Source organism: Eurosta solidaginis, chromosome 2 (genome assembly GCF_040869045.1).
Source record: "Eurosta solidaginis isolate ZX-2024a chromosome 2, ASM4086904v1, whole genome shotgun sequence".
Classification (NCBI taxonomy): Eukaryota; Metazoa; Arthropoda; class Insecta; order Diptera; family Tephritidae; genus Eurosta; species Eurosta solidaginis.
In genome coordinates, this window is record NC_090320.1 from 261,298,877 (window position 1) to 261,314,533 (window position 15,657).

A 15,657-nucleotide genomic window follows, 5' to 3' on the forward strand; every position below is an offset into this window, starting at 1 on the left:
AGTTCCGGGCAGAATTACTATGGATCGGGCCCCTGGTTTCGGATGGACCCGGGGTAATTTTTAGGCATTGCATGAGATATGTCAATATGGGTATCAAAGGAAAAGTATTTTACTCCGCATTTCTATGAACATGTTTAAGAAAGGTTGCCACTTCGGGTTGCCACCTCACCTTCTTTTTATACTCAGTTGAGCAGAGCTCACAGAGTATATTAACTTTGATTGGATAACGGTTGGTTGTACAGGTATAAAGGAATCGAGATAGATATAGACTTCCATATATCAAAATCATCAGGATCGAAAAAAAATTTGATTGAGCCATGTCCGTCCGTCCGTCCGTTAACACGATAACTTGAGTAAGCTTTGAGGTATCTTGATGAAATTTGGTATGTAGGTTCCTGAGCACTCATCTCAGATCGCTATTTAAAATGAACAATATCGGACTATAACCACGCCCACTTTTTCGATATCGAAAATTTCGAAAAACCGAAAAAGTGCGATAATTCATTACCAAAGACGGATAAAGCGATGAAACTAGGTGGTGAGTTGAACTTATGACGCAGAGTAGTAAATTAGTAAAATTTTGGACAATGGGCGTGGCACCGCCCAGTTTTAAAAGAAGGTAATTCATTGAAGATATCATTATTTAATATCTTTACAGTATATAAGTAAATTATGTCAACATTCAACTCCAGTAATGATATGGTGCAACAAAATGCAAATATAAAAGAAAATTTCAAAATGGGCGTAGCTCCGCCCTTTTCATTTAATTTGTTTAGGATACTTTTAATGCCATAAGTCGAACAAAAATTTACCAATCCTTGTGAAATTTGGTAGGGGCTTAGTTTCTGGGACGATAACTTATTCCCGTGAAAAAGGGCGAAATCGGTTGAAGCCACGCCCAGTTTTTATACACAGTCGACCGTCTATCCTTTCGCTCGGCCGTTAACACGATAACTTGAGCAAAAATCGATATATCTTTACTAAACTCAGTTCACGTACTTATCTGAACTCACTTTGTATTGGTATAAAAATGGCCGAAATCCGACTATGACCACGCCCACTTTTTCGATATCGAAAATAACCAAAACCGAAAAAAATGCCATAATTCTATACCAAATACGAAAAAAGGGATGAAACATGGTATTTGGATTGGTTTATTGACGCAAAATATAACTTTAGAAAAAACTTTGTAAAATGGGTGTAACACCTACCATATTAAGTAGAAGAAAAGTTTGGCAGGGCGAAATCAAAAGCCCTTGGAATCTTGGAAGGATAACTGTTCGTGGTATTATATATATAAATAAATTAGCGGTATCCAACAGATGATGTTCTGGATCACCCTGGTCAATATCTGGAAAACGCCTTCACATATACAACTACCACCAATCCCTTTTAAAAGCCTCATTAATACCTTTAATTTGATACCCATCTCGTACAAACACATTCTAGAGTCACCCCTGGTCCACCTTAATGGCGATATAGCGAAAAGGCGTCCACCTATAGAACTAAGCCCCACGCCCTTTTAAAATACTCATTAACACCTTTCACCATATCGCACAAACAAGTTCTAGAGTCAACACTGATCCACCTTTATGGCGATATCCCTAAATGGCGTCCACCTATAAAACTATGGCCCACTCCCTCATAAAATACTCTTTAAATTCATTTGATACACATACAAACACATTCCAGGGTTACCCTCGGTTCATTTTCCTACATGGTCATTTTCCCTTAGGTTGTCACCGTAGCTCTCAACTGAGTATGTAATGTTCGGTTGCACCCGAACTTAGCCTTCCTTACTTGTTTATATTTATTTGTATATCCACTACCATCTCGGAAACAGCTCAACATATTTGAATGAAATTTGGTACATCGATGTAGTATTACATGTTAAGACTTTTCATCTACGTGTTACCACTGAGTATGTTTTCACAAGGTTGCCACCTGTTGCCAATAAGGGTACAGTTTCTTACAAAATTCATCACCACTCAAAAAATAGTGGCTGCGCATTTTTTGTAATTAAACTTTGAAACAAACACAAGTTTGTGTATTGCCAAAAATTACTGACATGACATGCCATGAAAAAAAGATATATCTTTTTGTTTGCAAGGTTTTTAAAAAATGTTATATTGAAAAGTGGTAGTATTACAAGAAGAATATCTCAGTTAACCCTCTAGTGCATACCACAGCCTTTAGACGGGCAATCCAAATCATTTAATTAATATAAAAAAAAATTGAAAATTTTCTGTGCAGAATATCTCAAGCTTAATTTATGTGCTATTAGTTTTGTCATTCAAATGTTGGCTTTGAGCTTATATCAGTTTGAAGTTGCGGTTGATCCAATTCGCGTGATTTTAATTGTTTGCGCTGCATTTTGCTTCTTATAAAAAAATTAAAAATTGTTTGTGGTGCTGTAGAGCGGAATAAAAACTTGAATACGAATTTAAGTAGTATTGTTTATACATAAGAGGCATTATTTTTGAAAATATTTATAGTAAGAAGGTAAGTAAATTGAATTTAAATAACCCCGCCTTGAGGCGGACCCATGCAGATAAATAAATAAAAATAAATGTAAGGCGCGATAACCTCGGAAGAGATCTAAGGCCGAGCTTCTCTTCCAATTTGCGTCGTGCTCCTCTTGATTTTCCTTACAAATCGGCCGGACGGGACCTACATGTTTTATGCCGACTCCGAACGGCATCTGCAAGGCAGATGAGTTTTCACTGAGAGCTTTTCATGGCAGAAATACACCCGGAGTGCTTGCCAAACACTGCCGAGGGGCGACCCCGCTTAGAAAAATTTTCTTCTAATTGAAAAATCTTATTTCTAAAATTTTGATGTTGCTTTGCCCGGGAGTTGAACCCAGGGCATACGGTGTGATAGGCGGAGCACGCTACCATCACACCACGGTGGCCGCCGTGCAGATACGTGTGTTTATTTTCATAGCCTTTGCTGAAAAAGAGCCACGTTACTACTTGACGATTTGTTTAAATTTTCGTTTTATTATTAGAAATGTTCCGATCAAATAATAAAGACTTATCAGATGATGAAATACAACATTTTTTTGAACAATTACCGTCTGACAATGAATTTATGGAAAAACACACACCTTCAGCTTCACGTCAACGAACTGTTTTTTCGAGGTGACAAGGACACCCTAGATTTTCGAAAACATTTACGAACACCATATGATTGTTTTCAATACTTTGTTTCAAACGATTTTCTAAAGGTATGTCTTTAAATTAATTTTTATTTACGTTCCAGATATTACAGGTATTTGATAAATTTTTCTATCCAGATTGTAGCTACTCAAATGAATCTTTATGCCAACCAAAACGATATTTCTACAAAGTTTAAAACTGACGAAGTGGAACATCGAAAATTTTTGGGGATCTTGTTTTTCATGTCAGTTTTCCGGTATCCGAGTTCTCGCTCGTATTGGGGACAGTATTCTCTGGAACCGGTACGCTTAGCAATGACTTGTAACCGTCTTGAGGAGCTCCGATCAAAACTTCACTTTAATGACAATTCTTTATGTGCAAAGAAGGTTGAACTTGGATTGACCCGTTGTATAAAGCGATACCTCTTATTCAACATTTCAATAACCGTTTCGGGTCAATTCCTATGCTTCAGCGTCTTTGTCTGAATGGACAAATATATTTTTCGAAGATGCAAAAAAATCCTTTTGAGCAGTATACTTATGCCGGCAAAATCCCATATCGAAGTTATTTGTTCTCTGCGACTGTACGGAGTTTTCTTACAATTTCGAATCATATCGCGGCGCTGGGGACAATAAAGTTTTTCCTGAGCGTCCTGATCTAGGAGCTGCTTCGAACGTCGTTGTAAGATTGTCAAAAAACATACCTAACAATATAAATCACATCCTATACTTCGATATTTTCTACACATCAGTAGGACTACTAGTTTATTTGAAAAGCCGCGGAATTTAGGGATTAGGAACAGAGCGGGCAAATCGCATTTCGAACATTAAACTTTCTACTGATGCTGAGCTTCAAAAGAAAAATATCAGTCGTGGCTTTTCCGAACAGTATGTTGGAGTAGTGTGTGGCGTGGAAGTAAGCAATGTTCTGTGGTACGATACAAAGCCAGTTCGTCTTCCTTCTAGTTATGTGGGATCAGAGCCCTTTATAAGTCGCATCATACCCCTCAACAATAACACTTTGGGCTCGAAAAGACAAAGAAAAAATTGATATAAGCTGCCCAGCAATACTAAAAGAATACAACAAACATATGCGTGGAGTCGACTTATTAGATGGACTTATCGGACGATACCATATTCGAATGAAGACAAAAAAGTGAACAGCTCGCTTATTCTATCATTTACTAGATGTGGCTATGGTTAATTCTTATATATTGTACAAGAGGTTGCATCAAAATCCTAATGAAATGCAGTACACCCTACCTGAATTCAGAACAGAAGTTGCAGAAATATTATGTTGGATGCGTTCAATTGCGTCAACGAAACTGGTCGCCCCCCTTTAGCTTCCCCTTAACCAAAAGCGAAAAAGGTGTACATGCCACCAATATGCACTCGCTATGACAATCAGGACATTGATGCAAGTTTTTAGATAGATCCGGAAAGAAAATGTGCAATTATCGAGGTTGTAAATCAGAAACCCAAGCATTTTGTGTAAAATGTGTGCACTCAATTTTGATACAATTTTAGATGTGTGCGGTTAGCTCCGTTGACGTTGTAGATGGGAGTATATTAAAAAAATAAAAAAAATTGGAATATTTTGAAAAATCGACTTGTGGCCAGCTAGATTGATCAAATACCCCACCGTGCAGCGTAGGCAATTTTGTATTAGTTTTTCGCACACAACGCGTCTGCAATCTTATGAAAGTTCATATCGAAGGGAGTGAGCGTAGTACATTATTGCAAAGCTCAGCACAGTTAGCTCGTATAGTAGCTTCTGTTGAACTTTGTTTTACGTTTGTTACCTTGAAAGTGTTTTTCAATCGAATTTCAAACTTAGCAGCATTTAACACGTACACACACATTTTATAAATCTCTAAAGACATTAAAAGTTTCAAAAACAAAGGTTATGATGTTTAAAAAGTTTTAATGTAGCATTTGCTTCATTTTGCTAAGCAAATTTGCATTGCATATATTTCGGTGTGTTTGCCGCACTAATGTACGATAGCCGGTTGCGCTAAGCTACGAGAAATTTCTTTAATTTTGTGTGAAATTAATAATCTTCTCAAAGTTTTTTGCTAGAATGTATAGTATTTTTTAGTGCTCAAGTTCCCACAGCTTTTTGAATTTTAAAATATTATCGAAATCTCTTTTTTTTTTTTAAATTGAAGCCAAAATCGTTTTGGTTCAAATTAGATAACTCAAATCCTAGCAGTTATGGATTTAAATTTTCTAAACCGAAATGGTTACGTTTAAAATCGATTTATCGAAACCATAACCCAGTGGTTTTTTCACCACTGAAATCTTACAGTTAAACGTAAAACGAAAGCGTAATGGTTTAACCTGTTACATTTTTCGAAACCTCAAACATTGATATAGATCGCAGTCCACAGTAGAGCACCAAGGAACTGTGCTGCCGACGAGTTACCGAAAAAGGCTTTTGAACAGATCGAGCTAGACCAGTTTTACTCAGTTCTGCACATCTTCCTGTAGTTGCTTGAAAATACTGAATAATTGCTTGAAAAATCTGATCGCGGGCCGAAAGAGATACCTAATTAATTTTATCGTCTCTGCTTAAGTCCTTTGGTCGAGATATTAATGGACCAATCTTTGATGGCATTACTTAAGGGAATCATTTCTAACTCAGTTGTAGGTACGAAGAAGAAAATAATTGTTAAACATTCTCCTTGCAGATGCCCTGGTTTTGCCATAAAACTTATGTAGTATCTGAAAGGACAACTCATCACTATTTGACAATATTCTGTGCTGTATTAGACGAATTAATTTATAAAAACTTTTACGTCTTTAAAGAAAGAATTTTTCTAGCTCGTTTAATGGTATCGTAAACGAATAGGCGCCCCAACGGTATCCCTTGCTTTGCCTTTGGACATATTCGAATAAAAACTACAGTACAAATTTGCTTTCACCATCATCGTATACCATTTATGAAACTCTGGATTTTTACCCTTTCAGTGTATTCCACGGGTGCGTCCGTATTTGCAAGATGAGCCAATCTTTCAATATCTGAAGCAAACTCCTGCAATGTCTCATTTGCTTTTTGGTAGCGGTTTTGCAACTCAATTTGGAATATCTGTTTTCTATGCTCGCTTTCATAACGTCGTTCTACAGCAGCCATCAATGCTTCATAGTTGATCAGCTCTCCTTTGGGAATCGTCTGTAGGATTCCGGCTGCTGGCCCCTTCAATGCCACGAACAGTGCAGCAATTTTATCTTCCGCATTCTAGTTGTTCACTGCTGCCATCTTCTCAAACTGTAGCTTGAAGACCTGGAAAGGAACAGAACCGTCAAAGGATGGTGTTTTTACCTTCGTATTGCTTGCTGAAACAGCTGGATGATTTAATTGCAACTGCTCCATACGACCCTTCAAATCATCGACTTCTGCCTGAAGTTGAGCGATTTTTGCATCCTGCGCTTCCAGTTTTGATTATACCCTTGCTTCCTGTTCTGACAGTTGCGAAGATATGCGCGTCTCTTGTTCTTTCAGTTGTGTTTCCATCTTTGATGTTATATGTGTCTCCTGTGATTCCAGTTGGGATGCTATACTTGTCTTTTGTTCTTCCAGTTGAGATGCCAGTTGAGATGTTATTTCTGTCTTTTGCGATTCCAGTTGAGATGCCATATATGTCTTCTGTTCTGCCAGTTGAGATGACACTGCCGTTGTTTGAGCAGATATTGCAGCTAAAACCATGTTCAAGTCTGTGCTCGTAACTGTCTGCGGTGTTTCTTCCATTTTTGTTGTTTCCTCGCCATCAAGATGAAAGTCATACTCTTCCACGTCAATTCCTTCTAATTCTATTGCCTGTCGTAGTCGTTCCTGAAGTTCTAGTTTAAAGCTGGTTCTATTCAATCTACGGCTCTCCAACTCCTTCTTCAGTTACTAGATCTTCAATTCACTTAACTTTGGCATATCCAAGTTGTATTCGAAGTCTTCTCCTGCGAAGAATGTATATTGTATAATACAGCCTCAAATCCTACCCCGCTTATTTTTCACCAGAATATGAAAAAATTTGTTGTTGTTGTTGTACTACCGATAAAGACACTCCCCGAAGGTTTTGCCAGCCAATCTGACGAACGGAATTTAAGAAAATATCATTAAAATGTGTCAAAATCTGTGCCTTCCAAGTATATTCGCAACACACATAAACTTGCTTAATCCCATGACGCAATAAAACCAGACAGATTAAGTCAGCAGTACATTAAAAAAAATTAAAATTTTCATAATCCGGTCATGGATTTTAAGGTAGTAGGGAGGGAATACTTTTGGTACTATTCGTTAGTGATGTTATTTGCGGGAAAAAAATTCAAGGTCGATATATCTCCACATTATAAACGAGAACATGAAAGAAATGAGAGGATAAAACAAAGGAAATGGGAAGTAAATATAGAAGAAGTTGGAGAGAAGTTGGAAAAGTAAAGAGAGCAAGAGGAAGAGGGAGAGTGAGAGGAAAAGTAAAAAGAAGGATATTGGTTTGAGACAAGGTAGTAAGGAAGAGTAAGAATAACATAAGGATAACATTAAGAGTAATAATGAAAGCTAGATTTGGATAAGAGCAATAGCGGGAAGACTAAAAAGAAAAGTGTGAGTATTTAAGGAAAAATTAAAGAGATAAAGCAATTTAATGCGTCGTTTAAGGTAAACTAGAAAATGTATAGGGTAGAGAAATGAAGTAGAAGAGGGTTAGACAGAGGAGAGGCAGGTGGATAGATAGAAAAAGTCAAAACACTGTCTGTCGGGTTTGGTAATACGGCTGCGTGTATTTCATGTTTGTATAAACGTTTCCAGAGCTGTATGAAATAAAGTTCTGATAAGCTACATATTTCTTTTTTACCATCAGGTGAATTTATAAGCTCTGACTTTGTGAAGCATCGTTGCTGTAAAACCTCTACCGCTATATATCTACACCAGCCGCCTCTGTTTGCTCAATGAGCCTACCTCTTAACGCTTGGCTTATATAGATAAATGTTGGATCTTGGGACCGTATACCGTCAATCCCGAATTTTAGTATTACAATCCTCCTAGATACTCATTCGCAACTTAATGATATTTTTCCAAATCGTTAATCATCTCACCGCCGTCAACAATCTGTTTCCATATTCTTTCGCTGTGGACAATGTGATACTATGAATAAGCTGTTGTTGTTGTTGTAGTAATAAGGACATTCCGCGAAGCCCTTGGGTATGCTATTGATGTTAATGGTCCTTTACCAGATGCAGATCCGGTACGTTCCGCTAATAAGCATCATTAAATTACTAACCCCAACATCTCGGGAACGATTTATTATGACCATATGAAACCTTCTAAGCCATACCGCTCTCCCACGCCCTAGATCCATGGGGAACAGAATTCACCATGGGTAGGTGAGAATGACAATTGGTTTGGAGAAGCTACAAATTGCGCTGGCAATCCTTTGAAAGGGTTGCGCTACATAATCCCTTGGATCAATTTTGGTATTTAAGTCACCTCTTAGGACAGGCATTGCTGCCGCTGATATATTCTAAGTCTGCCGCTGCGGGTACAGTCTGAAGACCCAGCCATTCAGTTCGGTTGGCTAAAACATTTCCTTTACCTATAAAGAAAAGGAAATCCCACAAAAGAAACCATAGACCACGGTCGTTATTTTCCTGCACATAACCTGTATTAGAAAAGAGTTAATGTAGTATTTTTTTAGGATACTGAAAATATTAATGCTGCAGATATGTCAAGAACCAACACTTAAATTTATGAGAGCGAGTATTGTCAAATGTGACTGCATTTTGTTATATTGACGTCAGCTGTCTGGCTTATAACACCACGCTTAGTCCTACAAATATCTGCCACACGCAGCAAACTAAATATCTGGAAAATATAAAACGAAAGAGTAAGGGCAAGAATGTCCTGTCACGCTGCAGACTTTAGGGTACACTTTTTCTCAACATACGCAAAGGAGAGAAGTATCCACCGGAGAGGCTTGATAATGAGCTTGGGATTAGAGCCACGAGGGACACATACATTGCGGTGCCAAAATTATTATAATATGAAATTTTTTCCGTGTATCAACTAATATCTAGTACGTGGTTTTTAAGGTTCATACAAATTTAAGGTTCCATATGTTCTCTACATGTGTATTTGTTTAGATATGCACCTGGATATGCAATACCAATTTTCAACAACTAACAGCCTGATTCTAATGTGGTACCAACTTTCTTCATCACGGCAACTTTCTTCATGTGGTAGCTTTTGTACCCTTTTTATATTCTGCCCACGAAAGTAGCCGGATAATTGTTTACCCACTAAAATAGGTGGTAACATCGATGTAACCACACAAACGCTGTTGTTTAGAAACAGGCAATACTGAAAAATAAAGAATTGTGAGCGCAAATAACTAAAAATAATAGTAAAAAAGTGTTGCCTCTTGCTACACATATTTGTTTCCATGTACTTTCACAGTATATATGTATTACAATGTAGATATGTAAAAACGTATGCATGTATGTACATATATATATACACATCGTCCCGTTTACTCGTTAACATCGTATCTACGAGTGATACATTTTCGGTAAAGCCATGGCGGAACCATACACGGTGGCAGCATGGTGACATACCTACAAACATAAATAAAAATTCCATGTACTTCGTTATTGTAAATTCGATGGACAAATGTCAAAATCGTACTGCTCCGGAAGTTGATGTATCAAATTAAATAAAAAAAGTTTATATTCAGCTGTCCCATGCTGCCACCTTGTATCGTTCCGCCATGGGTAAAGCGAAGAAAACCAACTTTTAAATTTCACCACAGAGATTGGTGAGTTTTTCGGTGATGACAGCGTTACCACTTTGGCCAGAATCGCGAATAAAACAACTGGTAACGATTTTCGGTTACATAATGTTCTGGGTACTATTTTACCGGTAACGCTAAGAATCGGGCCGTAAATAACGAAGAACAAACGGTTTAGTATTTTGCTATTTCTCTTTCCCGATTCATGTATTTTTCTTAGTTTTTTTCTTACTTTGATATTCAAATTATTTCGACACATATTGCACGCTGCACGCTCCTTAATATGTTACGTGGAAAAGCCCTTGCAAAAGCAAAAAGAACAATGCCAACAACAAAGTATAGAATTGTCATCGCCATCGTTACTGTCAAGGTGCCAGTTTGCAAGAGCAACTTGCAAAAGATGAATTGCATGCAACAGCATTGCGATTTGTGCGTGAGACAAGGTTGTTGTAGTGGTGGCATATGTGACAGCATTCACATACATATTCACACATGTGAAGGAAAGTCCTTTTGTTTTGTTTGCTTGTCTGTTTGGCCTTGTGCTATGTTTTTGATAGCTGTAAGTGTATACGATGATATGCGTTAGATCTTTTCGGTAGTAAGATTGTGTGTGGAGGTATATTTGTTTTTGATTAATTTATCGGTGCCTAGAAAGCTTACGGTGTTGGTGATTTTTTAATATTTTATAGCTGTACATATGCAAGGACTCGAATTATTATCTTGGATTAAGCCATTAGTACTAATTGAATTCGAATACGAATACTAAAGTGAACTCATTAAGCCAAAGGTACGCATTTCAGTATGAACACAAATGTGCTGAACAATATTAGCACAAATGCGAATACGAATTTGACGATGATCAATAATAAATATGAATCTAAATATTAGTACTTTTGTGATTAAAAGTTCCTGCAGTAAGTGGAGATAGCAATAACGACCCCCAGCTGATTAGGGGGTTAGAATGTACCCGCGGTAGGTATGTCTGTCGTAAGAGGCGACTAAAATACCGGATTCAAGGGGTTTGTATAGCGCAGCCCTTTTAGGTTGCCAGCGCAATACATAGCTTCTCCAAACGCACTTGTCAACTTCACCTATGCATGGCGAATCCTGTTTCATTAACAGCCGAGGCTCTGGCGAACCCGAACTCCTCATGGATCTAGGGGTGGGAGGGTAGGATGTCCTGGAAGGTCGCATGTGGTCATAACAAATCGTTCCCGAGATGGTCGGGCTTGGTACCGGAACGTACGGGATCTGCATGCGGCAAAGAACCATCAACATCGATAATACTCCCCAATGCCTTCGTGGAGTGTCCGTATCGCTAAAACAACAACAACATAGTAATAACGAATATGAGGTAAAGACGTAAAACCACTAAATAAAATATGCCCCTTAAATGTGATATGTGAACAACTCAGTGAGGGTAGAGATTACCAGGTATGGAGAATGAATAAATTAAAAAGACTGTTTATATGGGAGGGTGATCAGTTTTTTTTTGCCGTCATATGAATGATTCCCCTTATGATTCCTTATCGTCTATATTGGCAAGACAGGATAAAGTGCTGCTACAACAACAACAAACCACATTGGTGCTCAATCTCGACAAACCTGTGTGGAACCTAGAGTGAAAGTCTGAACGGGGGTAGCTTCGGTGAGGCCTAATCTCCAATCTTCTCTCTCCTTTTATTGTAGCTATAAGAAAACTCCCCGCAGGTTTTGGGCAGTTTAATCGATTTTGATGGTCCCTTATCGGATATTGACCCGGTAAATTGAGGAAAGTAGTCCTAAGATACTAGCCGATCGCCGCGGAAACAGTTTGATGTGACCACGTCTAGGCCATACAAACGACCTAAATGTGCGCCCTTTCGTGAGGCACATAAGTTACCCTAGTCTTAATTCTCATTGAAACATCGACTTCCTTTATAATATTTTGTTATTTTTATTCGATCTTGCAAAGCAACTTTATTACTGTTTATTACGTTTTTTGTGTCTCGATAAATTAAGATCATGCTGTATTAGTCTCATGCTGTGAGAATATTTTCGGCGTTAGATAATAAAGTAAAGGTATGAACAGTGTGTTGATGTACGAGTTTAAAGCAAGCATATGGGAGCTTCGTTGGGCAGAGAATACCATGTTTGGTAGTTCGCAAGTATCTAGGATCGCTTCTGGATCATTCCTGTGGCTTAAAGAGTAGTTTCTCGGACTACTGAGGATTACTAATGCCAACTTTAGCTTGTATAGAAGGCTCATATCGTTATTTACAGTGACAATTCCTGGGATGTTGGGATGATGGGAGGGAATTTGGCCGATGGCTCTTAGAATGGTGAGAATACCACTTGGGGTGTTCTTTCTCTCCTTCTTTGGATCCCTTCAATGAACTACTTGCTTCGGGACCTTGAGGATAGGGGCTGTGAAGTGTTAAAATATGCCTATGATCTTGCAATTTCTGTCAGAAGTGAATTTCTGAATGCACTGAGGGACGTTTAACAGGGTGCCCTGGCTGTCGTGACCAGGTGGTTCGAATCATGGGGATTAGCTGTCAATCCTCGCAAATCAGATATAGCTGAATTTGTTTGACCCTCTAATTCTTCTTCTGTGTTCAAAGGCTAAAAGCGGTGCTGCTATTGGCGATGGCTGTAATAGGCTGGACCTTTTGTACAACAACGACACTGCCACTAAAATACTGAATCTAAATCTGGTTAATATCGTGATCAAAATGGCTGTAGCCCAGCGGGAAATGTATCTTCGTGGCGCGAGCCATTGGGAATAACGTACACTACATCATTTTGGGGGAATTCGATTGCAACCCAGTCAGGACATACTTTTGTGTGGCTACTGGCTTCCGCTCCTGTTGTCACATTCACTACTCATATGCCCTAAAGGCTTCCCTCAAGGAGAATTATAATAGTATGATTTTCCATTAAATTTATACGCGGATAAAACCACGCTACCGATCGCAATGCCGTAGGTAGAACGTTATCCGCCGCTGTCTCTATGAGAGAATTTATCATCTTCTCAGATATTCAGGCGGCTATCAAAGCGCTTAGATCAGATACCGTGCGATCGAGGATTGCGAGGATTGTCCGACGTGACTTGCAGTGGCATCTTGCTGCTTTTTGGTAAAATATGTATTGGTGCTAGGACACAAGGATACTCCTAACAAAGGACAGGCTGATCTTTTGGACTGGGCTTGCACTGGCAACGTGTACTCTGCTTCTGCTGTGCTACCAGAGCATACCGGATCTGTATCCGGCAAAGGACCATCACTTCGATAACACACCCCAAAGCCTTCGGGGAGTAACCTTATCGCTACAACAACAACAACAACAGACAACCCAACTGTGTTACCTGTATTGAGAACGACGAAATGGAGTCGTCCAGTCACTTTATGATCAGCTGTTCAACCTTTGCGAGGACTCTCCAAGTACCAGCCAAGCTCATTATATTGCTTTTTTGAACTGGGCTATGAATCTGCGATTATTAATCACTGCGAATGCTGTGCTTCAGCAAGAAAATTACTCTCCCATCTATAAGTTATTTGCTCTTAATCCCTTTTTGATAGCGAGATTCTTAAATATATAAGAAGCCTCCACATAGAGTAATATGCTGCTAGAAAACAGTGTAACGAATTTTGGGGATTTCGTGATAATTACGCACCTTCCACTAACGGTCGAATTGCTAAACTGTGGAATAAATAACTCCAATATTCACTATTGCAAAATGGTCTTTACTTAGACTACTTAGGGAGGAGTACTTCACAATTATACTTCACAACTAATAGCGTGTTTAAATAAAACTGATTAGTTATTCCTCAGGTTTTGCTGCTTTTATACCCACTGTTGCCTCCCTCGCATATTTCTCCTAAGGTCTAGACTTTTAAAGAATATGGAACAGTTGTGTCGCATACTTGGTTATTTAGCTATATGGGTGTATATGTGTGAGTAACAACTTCTACTATTAGCTGATGTCTACACGTGTGTATGTGAGACATATCTTCACTTCGAGCTGCTGGTTATGTGTGTGGAATATTCTTCGTTGGCTTTTAAATAAGCGTGGTTGATTGCTTTAGTGTATACATGTACATACCGTAAAAAATTATTGGATTACGTGTTCCATTTTCTTCATGTTGGAGTACTCTAACAATACTCCTTTGCAATGCGTTTGGGGACCACCATCAGCGGATCGTTGCTCGTTTTTTAACGACCGCGATCACGACATGATGACGATCGAACAGAGTTCCCAAAAGTAAAATATTGCATACAAATAACTGATAATAAAATTTTACTATGGCAACTCTGATAAAATGCAACCGCGCACTGGTTTTATTTATACATACTATAGTATAGAGAAATATTAGTTTCTTTATTCACGCAAATGCTTAATAACATAAGAATATTCGTAGTATAAAATATAAAAGTTGTATTGCCCCTCTTCATTTACTTTCATTTTAAATTAAATTCACTTCGATAATTCTTTCCGACACATTTCCTCTTTAGTACTTTGGCATATGATCCTCTGTGGGTGCTCCATGGAGTACTACAGCGAAAGTACTTTGGAAAGTACTCTCACGTATGTACTCTATGGAATAATCACAAACAAAGCGAGAGTGGGATCACCAACTCCTCTCCTAGGACATCGCAATGTTAATTGGAGCACATTTTTTGTATGAATACAGATTAGTTTTGGAACACTCCTATACTCTTAAAGGAGCATTCCTTACACCATTTATGGAGTACTCGCGTTTTTTGAAGGGTAAGTGTGGCTGCTTGCTGTTTTTGTTGTTGTGCTTATTTACTAACATCACAGTGATTGCCAGCATTCGCCACAATATATATAAAGATCTAAAAATTCTAATAGCCAAACAGTGTTATCAATCGTGCAATGCAATACTGCCACGATGGAATCTTTTTGCGTTACATAATATCTTTTTGCTTGGCAACCATGTTTCAAGAAACTTTGATTAAACTTCTAGCTCAAGAAGAACACACTAATCACATCTGCATTTCCTCAAGGCTTAAGATACACACTTAACTTTCAAGGTTTTCCATAAATCATTTATTTATTATCCTTAATGCAATTTTAACGGTAAGCAGAACTATGAAATTTTCGCAAAATTTGCACTCTTTTCTATGTGCGTGCGTGTGTGCGTGCTTATAGCATATGCAGCTTCGTAAATATTCATGAAATGTTCTGCTCTGCCTGCATCGTTTTATATGTTGCATACAACGAGCGCCCTTGATGCATGCCACGCAAAGCAAATGTAATGCAACGAAAAACACTTAAAATTTGCAAAAGCACCTGAGGGATTTTCTGTCGGTTATTGCGGTTGGCTTGCACAAATGTTGTTGGCAGATGAGCTGCTGCCAGATCAGTTTTATGTATATATTAGTATTGTTGTTGTTGCATGCACACAATTTGTTAGCTTCTTTACGCTTGAAATTGTCGGCGAGCGTTGATTGTGACATTATGCGCGTGCGCATTTACTGCTTATTGGATTTGGGCCACAGTTTGTTTTGCACACGTCATAGTGCATAAGCGCAATCTTATATATATACACTCACACACACATGCACGCATATACGCGCATGTACGATTTAAAATTAAAATGTTTGTGGCACGCAAGTAATCTCTCAGGTTTACCCTTTCTTAAATATTCATTACTTTTTTCGCTAAAATCTTTGTTATTTTTTCTTATATTTTTTCTTGGGCTTGTCTGCTTCTTA

At 38.3% G+C, this 15,657-nt stretch overlaps 1 pseudogene; it reads left to right on the top strand.

The window, feature by feature from the left end:
- Positions 1-3,313: 3,313 nt before the first annotated feature.
- LOC137241851 (piggyBac transposable element-derived protein 1-like) lies at positions 3,314-4,687 on the top strand (annotated as a pseudogene).
- The last annotated feature ends 10,970 nt before the right edge of the window (positions 4,688-15,657 follow it).